General features: G+C 35.8%; 1 long non-coding RNA gene across 1 annotated transcript; it reads right to left on the bottom strand.

Annotated features, from left to right (window-relative positions):
• Positions 1-1,258: 1,258 nt before the first annotated feature.
• LOC120735008 lies at positions 1,259-8,211 on the bottom strand. Its single transcript, XR_005696158.1, has 4 exons — positions 7,856-8,211; positions 4,508-4,640; positions 3,224-3,399; positions 1,259-3,121 (listed from the first exon to the last, which is right to left on the bottom strand). It is a non-coding gene; the product is annotated as an uncharacterized LOC120735008 (long non-coding RNA).
• Between the last annotated feature and the right edge of the window lie 838 nt (positions 8,212-9,049).

Genomic DNA, 9,049 nt, shown 5'->3' with positions numbered 1-9,049 from the left:
AGTGATGCTGTTGAGACGCATGTATATGATTGTGGGTTCACAGGCTTGCTTAAGACTTTAAACCATTTACTGACACCATACATGCATCCATGAAGATTTTACTGTGGTCACCGATCATAGCAACAGATAAGTCGTCTTGTCATACACTTTGATGTAATCTGACATGTTTATGAAACCAGGGAAACAACCCTGTTGGTTTTTTAGATTAAATGCAGATTTCTTATTGAGTCAACTTCCTGTAACTGCAAAAAGTTAAAAGAGCTAATCATGTTCTTTTCAATATATGTACTTTATTTATAGCACTGAAAAAAAATTAATACAGAAAAATGTCATCCTGGATTTAAATGTGTTGCATTATCCATGTGCAGGCATGTGAAAGTCCAGGGGGAGGTGAGGAGAAGGAACAAAACAGAGGTTATCAGACTGCAGGTCAGCTAATTGTTGAGCCGTCAGGGTCCAAGCAGGAGCTTAGAAGGAGCACAGGCATAAAACATGAGATTAAAAAAAGACTGTGAATGGATGACCAACTGGTAGTTTACAGACTGATGCGGCCCTAAAGTCACTGTGGGAATGATGGCAGGGAACTGTGGCACTACCTGTCCTTCTTACACCTGGAGCCCTATGAAAGAAGTACCCACCAGTAAGCAGAGACTGACACACACTCAGAGACTCCACCCTCAGCCAAAGACAGCCGGGCAGCTTCACCTGAGAAAATGAAAGGAAAAATGAGAAAGAACAGAAAACCTCAAACCACCCAGTTCTGATGACTTGGAACGTTTTTTCCCATGTATGTTTCGTAACACAAGTAAATTTAGCCTCAGTGTTTGCTTTAGGTGGTTGACAGCCTCAGTTTCAAGCCCTGTAACAGTGAAGTGAACTAACAAAGAAAGAAGTTTGGAGTTGACCAGAATCACATAACTAATGTAATTTCAAATAATTTTGAATCATGAAAGGAAAGAAATTATGCTCATATTTATATATCAATTAATTTTTAGAAAAAAGTTTTGTCCTCTTCAGTGAAAAGGCAGTAAAAGTACAATTTCTCCCCAATGTTTTTCTCTCACACACATACCGTAGATTCAGGATTCATCATATTTTGCTAATAACTTCATGTAATCGTTACTTCCTGTAACTGGAAAAATTTAAAAAGCTAATCATTTTCTTTTCAAGAAACTTTTATTTCACAATTAAAACATCAAAGAAAATATAACAAAATTACAAAACCAACAAAAAACACAAACCATAAACTAAACACAAACACGTCCATGTTTAACAACAATATTATTAATAATACATCATACACAGTCGTAACTGAATAGATCAAAGGACATTCAAATGCTACTGTGACTGAAAATGTAAAAAACAAATGCTCGACATTTAAAGTGTCCTTTTAAAATTTTTTAACGGTAAAATAAAAACTTAATATGAGTTTTTAAAATGACTGCAATGATACAAAATAAAAAGGTTTCAAAAGCTCTTTAGATGATTAATATTTGAGTTTAAGATGTCTTCAGATGAAACTCCATCAATCTTTTCTTGGTGGTGACTGGAGTTGATCCCAGCTGTCATATGACATCCTGGACAGTCTTCACACCTGCAGGCAGTTTAGCATCACAAACACATCTAACTGAATGTTTTGGTCTGCAGGAGGAAGTCAAAGTGCCGTTACAGACTCATGGAGATCATGCTCTGGTCGTTTTTTCCTTTTTTTAGTTATCAGTTTTTTCTCTCTCCCTCCCCTGCTGTTAACTTTCTCCCAATCATTACTTTCTTTCTTTCTTTTTTCTTTTCTCTCCCGCGCCCTCGTGCGCTGTGGTTGTAATAACCTGAAATAAAAAATCCTAATAAAGTTCAAATAAAATTTGACTATCAAGTGGACCACTATAGCAAAGGCTGTAATGCTCCACTTGTGAATGTAAATCTGTTTGGTTCTTTTTGTCCTTCAGACAACAATTCTGACTGCTACACTGTCGGACAGGACAGGGAAAAAAATTGAATAAAAGTCCCCATACTTCCTGCTGTGAGGTGACTGTGCTAATCACTGCACCACCTTCCTGCCATTTAGAAGAAATTATGAAATAATTTGTACATTTTCATTTACAACATTCAACTACTCAACAAAACAATGTTACTCCCAGTAGGTGCAAAGATCAGAATTTTAGGCTGTTGACAGTCTGAGGGGACAGCTAAAAATATTTGGAATGATGAGCCCTTGACGGATGAAAACAAACAGTGGACTTCAAACAGATGAAGTCCAACAGTGAACTAAAAGGAAATAACATCATGATAATGAAATCAATAGTTGTGATAGGGAAGTGTAGCTCTAATTTCAAACGCTAATAGACTGATAGCAGGAAGGTTTATGAGAAAGTGATTAAGCAGCAACAGATATATTATAGATATAACAATAATTTGCACATTTGCATTAACATCATTCAGCTACTCAACAAAATAAAGCTTTCTGTGGCTCCCAGTAGGTGCAAAGAACAGGATTTCAAATCACTGAAAGCCTTAGGCATCAACTGAAAAATATTTGGAAAGGATGGTGCATATCTCTTTCTAATTCCTCGCCATTTTTCCCATTTCCTCTTTCCCCTCATCTCTGACTACATGATCTGACCTGTCTGTGCTAACATCAGTCACATCTCCTGTGTTGTTGCTCTCCATACTGCAGCAGCACAGACGTGCCAGCAGCCTGTCAATGGGCCCTTTACACATGAAGGCAAACAGAATGAAGTCCAACAATGAACTAAACAGAAATAAGATTACAATGATGTAAAGATGATGTGGATGTAAGTTGAGATGAATCAAGTATAGACTGATTGCAGGAAGGTTTATGAGAAAGTAATTAAGCAGCAACAGAACCAAGGTTCCTACAGTTCTTCGTTTTTCTTCAGTGGGCACTGAGGTGGCAGCAGGCAGAGCTTTAAGTGTCCCAGCGAGACAGAAGATGAACAGGGGGGCAGGGAGGGCGGCATAAATGATTAAACGTACAAGGTCCTGTAAGATTATTGCAAGAGTAACACTAACACTACAAAAGACCCAGACCAGAACACAGACCAGCACAGAACTCCTAGTTTGTCTGAAGCAGTCCAACAGTGGGCAGGCGATGAAACAATACCTGCAACACAAACAGAAAGATTATCAGAGTACAGAACATAACAATGCTTCAGTGTAATATTCAGAGACATGTAAGTACACACACACACACACACACTGGTACCTTTCCAAAGCAATGCACAACTTGAAGTAAATTCTGGCTGTCACAGAAAAATAGTAAAAGAAACGTGCAATGGTGTCGTGCACTATGTTCCACCAAAAGAACATCATGCTGTGATGGATCAGAATGGAGATGATGAGGTTTGTGTAATAGATGACAGGAACCTGATATCTTCGCCCCTGCAGGAAATATTAATTGAAACCACATTAATACAATGTTTAAAATGATTGTACCCAAGTGTAAATTAATGTGTATGAATGAATATATTTATTTTAAAGAGGTAATATATACAGCAAGTGAAATGTTTTACTTGTAAGTCACATTCAAGTAATGATTTATCTTATAATATATATGTTTTGAATTAATTATTCACACACATCAAAATAAACACAAATTTCAGGCTGTTATAGTGAAATGGATTCCCAACAGAAACAAAAACAATATTTGAACACAGCACCTTCTTGCTTCATCACAATACAACCAAAATACAAGACATGTACTAAATATTTGTTATTTAACTTTTAACTCAGTAAGTAAAATTAATTCTGTAATATTTATAAAAGTCAGTTCCAGAACAGACAAGCAAAAAAACCCCGTTATGACCCCAAAACACTGTATATATAATTATGTATTACTGTTAATAAGAATATTACAGAGAATTATCACACTTATCTTAAGATATATCTATATTAAGTGTTGACTGTTTTGCTGTAGAATAACAACATAGTCAGGTGCAGAGGTCACTGAATGGTCCAAAAATAAATGTGAGGCCAAATTTTACACACTTTATGGGTTTTTCTTATTTAGTCAAACTGCAAACATACTGAACGTCTACGGGAGATTTTGTTGAACAATATTCTTATATATGATCAAAGCACAACTATTAATCCCATTAATGACAGAAATTTAGAGAATAACTTCTGAATAGTAGTGAAGCTGTCAGCACATGCTTGGTTTTAATGAGTCTCATATATTCACTCATCTGGGATGAGCTAATTTTATGACATGACTGTATCTGGTTCAGTGAACTTCACATTATTACACTTTACTTTTGCTGCACCAATAAAATACAACATGTTAACAATTTATTATTTTATTCTACTATTCCTACACTGTCGACTATCAACTGACATTCAAGTTTATGTCAGCTGTCAACTGTTGGGTATATTCCAGGTGGTCGGCAGTCTATTGCTGGGTTAAGTTTTATTTCATTTCATATTTGCTTTATGTTGAGTTTTTTAATTGTTCACACACTCAGACATAAAAAGATGATACATATTTACGTACCGCACAACACACACAGCAGAAGAACAGTATGGTCACGGGAAGGAAGAAGCAGATATTCATCCATATCAGGACTTCCCACATGACTTTCTGTGTGGTGGAGTTGCTGTAGAAGAATTTTCTACTCTCTTTTAAACTGAAAGAAAAAAATATGTGAAACAGCAGGTGATGAAAATGGCTCACCGGTTTGCTCTAAATGCTGGAAAAGACACTTAGTTCCTCCAAATGACCGGATGAAAGGACAGTCTCTCTCAAGTTGAACAGGATACACGCGCACTCAGAGTAAACCTGCTTTCATCTGTGATGTATAACATATGATTTTTAGTTAGATTTTTTTTTTACCAAAGTCATCGCCCAGTTGTGTTTGTCCCATCTTAATTTTTTTTTAAAATATTGTCACTTTTTAACTTTCAGCAACTGTTAAATTTGAAATTCTATTTAACCAAGAAATTAAAACCAGTCTAATTTAAAGTAATCTTCTGGGAGGCAAGTTTAACTTTAGAATTATTTTATTAGACTAGTAATGTGTAGCCAATAACCTGGTAACTGATCATGTCAGACGCTAAATACAGCAGTTATCCTGCATTCAACAGGATCAGACAACTAACTTATCTAACATTGTTTGTTGCTCTATAAATGTAAATGTAAATTTCATCTGATTAACCGCAATATTATAGTGTTGCAAGCAATCACAAACTATATTTTCTTTAACTCTGATGTATATTAATTAATATATTCTCAACAGTCACAAAATAAACTTTTAACATATTTCCAGGTGAGAAAGCAGCTGTGTAAACTTCAAATACCTGCTTGGTTTATCAAGACATCACATATTTGCAAAAGTGCTCCGGCGTCTTCAGAGACGTCTGTTACCCACCCGCTCGATAGCTAGCCGGGGGGTTCAATAGTCACCCGAGCCGGCGAAAGCAGCGGACTCCCAGCATCGTCGTTTTCAGACCCCGCTGTCTTTCGCTACTCAGGTTAAACATGATATATAAGTAATTCGGATAACCTAAAAATGTAATTGTTTGGCTTTTTTCTGTGTTTTATTTGTTCCGGAGTAAATCCTGGCTACGCCAGGATTAACAGATGTGAACCTAATAAGAAATTAATTAGACATAAAACGCAAGAAGCAATTTGCCGCCTTAAGAAAGAGCTCAACAACCAAGACTGGAGTAACATGTATGTTCAAGATGTTGACGTGGCATATGAAAACTTCTTATCAATAATATTAACGAACTAAATCAAAGAAAACTGAAAACCATGGCTAACAAAGAGGATACTGAACGCATGCAAGAAAAAGAATTTGTTGTATAAGATATTTTTGTTAAATAAAAGAACAATAGAAGCTGAACACACTTATAAGAGGTATAAGAATAAATTGATATGGATCATGAGAAGCAGCAAAAGAAATTAAATAGCTGACAATAAATAACACTGAATTAGACAGAGTATCTGAAATAAAATTCCCTGGTGTGATAAAACATCACAAACTATCCTGGATTCCCCACATCACTCATATCAAAGGCAAAATATCGAAGTCTCTGACAATTCTCTACAAGGTTAAGGATCTCATAAATCAAACATCGTTATATACTCTCTATTGTTCTATTATACTGCCGTACATGACATACTGTGTGGAAGTGTGGGGAAACATATAAAACACACCCATCCAATATACATTCTGCAAAAAAGAGCAATAAGGATAATAAATAAAACTACTTTAAGGGAACCATCAAATCCACTTTTTATCAAATTAAATATTCTCAAATTTAAAGATTTGGTTGACGTCAGAACTGCGCAAACAATGTACAAAGCAGCAAATAAATCTTTGCCCCACAACATTCAGAACTTGTTCCAAATAAGACCAAATACTCATGAACTGAGAGGAACCCTTATGTTCAGCAGGCCAGTAGTAATGACAAATTTAAAATATCACAGCAGTCAGAGGAGTTAGTGTGTGGAACACCTGTACATTGATAAAAAGAGATTGGCCATCTCTTGCATTTATGTAAGCATCTTGTGTGTACTCAACACAATTGCCTCATGCTTTAAAGTTAAGTGTAACTGTAATAGTGTAGAAACTACATGATATGTAGAGAGGGTAGATTAAACTGTTCATATCATGTTTGAGTGAAGTAAGTCAATAATACAGCAATGTTAAATCTTGCGACACCACACGGGATTTCAGCCTCGCGCGCTTTGGATTGTGGTTTGAGGAAGGCTTCCATCTCAGTCAGGTCGAGCACCTGCCTCTACTTATTTCGGTAAATAGAGGCAGTTACTGTGATAGGGTTGTGTTGGAATCTATACCAATGCAACAAAAAAAAAAAAGCAGTAGGTTGACATCGTTCAGCAGCAACGCCAACTGATAATAATAACATGGAATAGCCTGAATTGTGCTGGACGATCTGAAATTAATGTGATTTCTCTTAAAAAAGAAAGTTAAAAATAAAAACAGATCTAAAGTTGGCACAGAATAACAAACAGTGGTGGTGAAGGGAGGGATCATGACAATATAAAAACACAATTTAAAGTCTATTGCTAACACTTGATTAAAACTCAACTGGATTCAACTTTTTTGTGAGTTCAGAGAAATTTACAATTATTTGATTAACCATAAATTTCAATCAAACTAACTCTAATGTAAAATCTACTTTGCATTACTGATCTTGAAAACTTTACATGCCAATGTTTAAAAATGATTCAGAAATTGCTCATAAAATATCCCTGCACAGCAACAATGAAAACAAAAACTCCTCAGTGCAGCTTTAAATTATTCTTATAACCTTCATGTTGGCAAGTTAGGATTTTAGACTCTATGACAGGGCCATTCAATTACAGCTTATTGGGTCAGATTCTCAGAGCAAGGAATTTAGCTGGACCAGGAATTTTCAGCACTCAGTAAGAGCATGTTGTGATGAACCAACACAAATGTACTGGAATAAATCTAATTCAGTTCTGTCAAAGCTATCAGTGCACTAACCATAGCAGTAATACATATGAATACATCTACTGCTGCAGGCTCTGTTTTAAATCAACATGTGTGATTAGGCTGCATGGTTCACATTGCACATTGTGTTGCTATGCAGGCTACAGTTACGCTGACATTCTGTGGGAGAAGTTATTTATATTAATTAGTCAAATAGATCGAGGAGGTACAGTTAGTGCATTACCAACACACACATTCACACAGAAGCTGCTCACTCCAAGCACAAAAGAAAAGAAGGTAGTGACTTTAATAAACTATCTCCAGATGTTCTAATTCAGTCAGTTTCTATGTTTTTTACAACTATTCCTCTCTTCAGGTAGAAATAATATGAACATGTATAAAATAAGTGTCGCCCTTACTTGTCTCAGGACTGTTTCCAGCTGCACCGTTGTGTAAAATCTGCAATATGACAAGTTTGTCTTGAACGAGGAAGTTGTGGTAACACACTTTATAATCTCCACCCCGTACTCACTGATGTTCAAACTCACAGAAGCCCAAACATGAAGCCAGCGAGAGTCAAGATATATTTTAACTTAAATGATCTGTACAGCTACTCAGCTGCATCGTTTCTGTTCTGCTGATGGTTTTATTTTGCTTTACAGTCACAAAAGCACATGCATTTTAATACATGTGACAGTATTTTTACACAAGCTAGTACACATTGTTGAATAGTATCTTTATAACAGGTTACAGAGGGAGGCAAAAGTAGTCGTATCTTTACTACAATCATCGAGTGGATAACAGTAAACTGATTAAAGAAGAACAGAATCTGCTGCTCTTTGAAAAATAAATAAATTCTGGCAGTATTCATTTCAATAACCATATAAATGAATTACAGCTAAAATTAAATCTGTATTTCAGTTTCAAACTCTGAAACTCTGAGCTTCTTTTTGATAAAAAGTAAGAGACTTTCCTTCTGATAGGAATAATTATTAGAACATCACTTGTGAATTACAGCTGGAAATAATCCCAAACAAATGCAGTTTAATATACATATGTTTGGCTTACCTTTATTAAAACCTGCAGTTGGCAGCTGCTTTATGAAACCGTATTTGTGACTTTATGAGCTTCTAACAAGCTTAATCTTCCTGTTTGCACCATTTTAAAACGCACAGTCCCACCAGATGAGAGTAGCTGAAGTGGCAACAAATACCTTGTTGATAACATGATTTTCAGAGGTGTGGACTCGAGTCACATGACTTGGACTCGAGTCAGACTCGAGTCATTAATTTTATGACTTTAGACTTGACTTGAAAAAATGTTCTAAGACTTGTGACTTGACTTGGACTTTTACACCAATGACTTGGGACTTGAATTGGACTTGAACCGGTTTACTTGAAAAGACTTGATATTTTACCCCAAATATAAAATTTAACATGCATATTATATAGAGATTGAAAATGTGACGTCATTCACGGGTAGAACCGCAAAGGATTCTGGGAACTCGTGGCAAGAGGTACTAGCGCACGCAGGCTTTCAATTAAAATCAGTTACACAGCAATAAAAAGAAACACAAAAATGTCAAGAAGCTGTTGTATTATTAACTGCAATAG

This window comes from Simochromis diagramma, unplaced genomic scaffold (genome assembly GCF_900408965.1).
Source record: "Simochromis diagramma unplaced genomic scaffold, fSimDia1.1 OVJJ01000176.1, whole genome shotgun sequence".
Classification (NCBI taxonomy): Eukaryota; Metazoa; Chordata; class Actinopteri; order Cichliformes; family Cichlidae; genus Simochromis; species Simochromis diagramma.
Note: the sequence above shows the minus strand (reverse complement) of the source record. Positions and strands in the feature narration are given on the sequence as shown.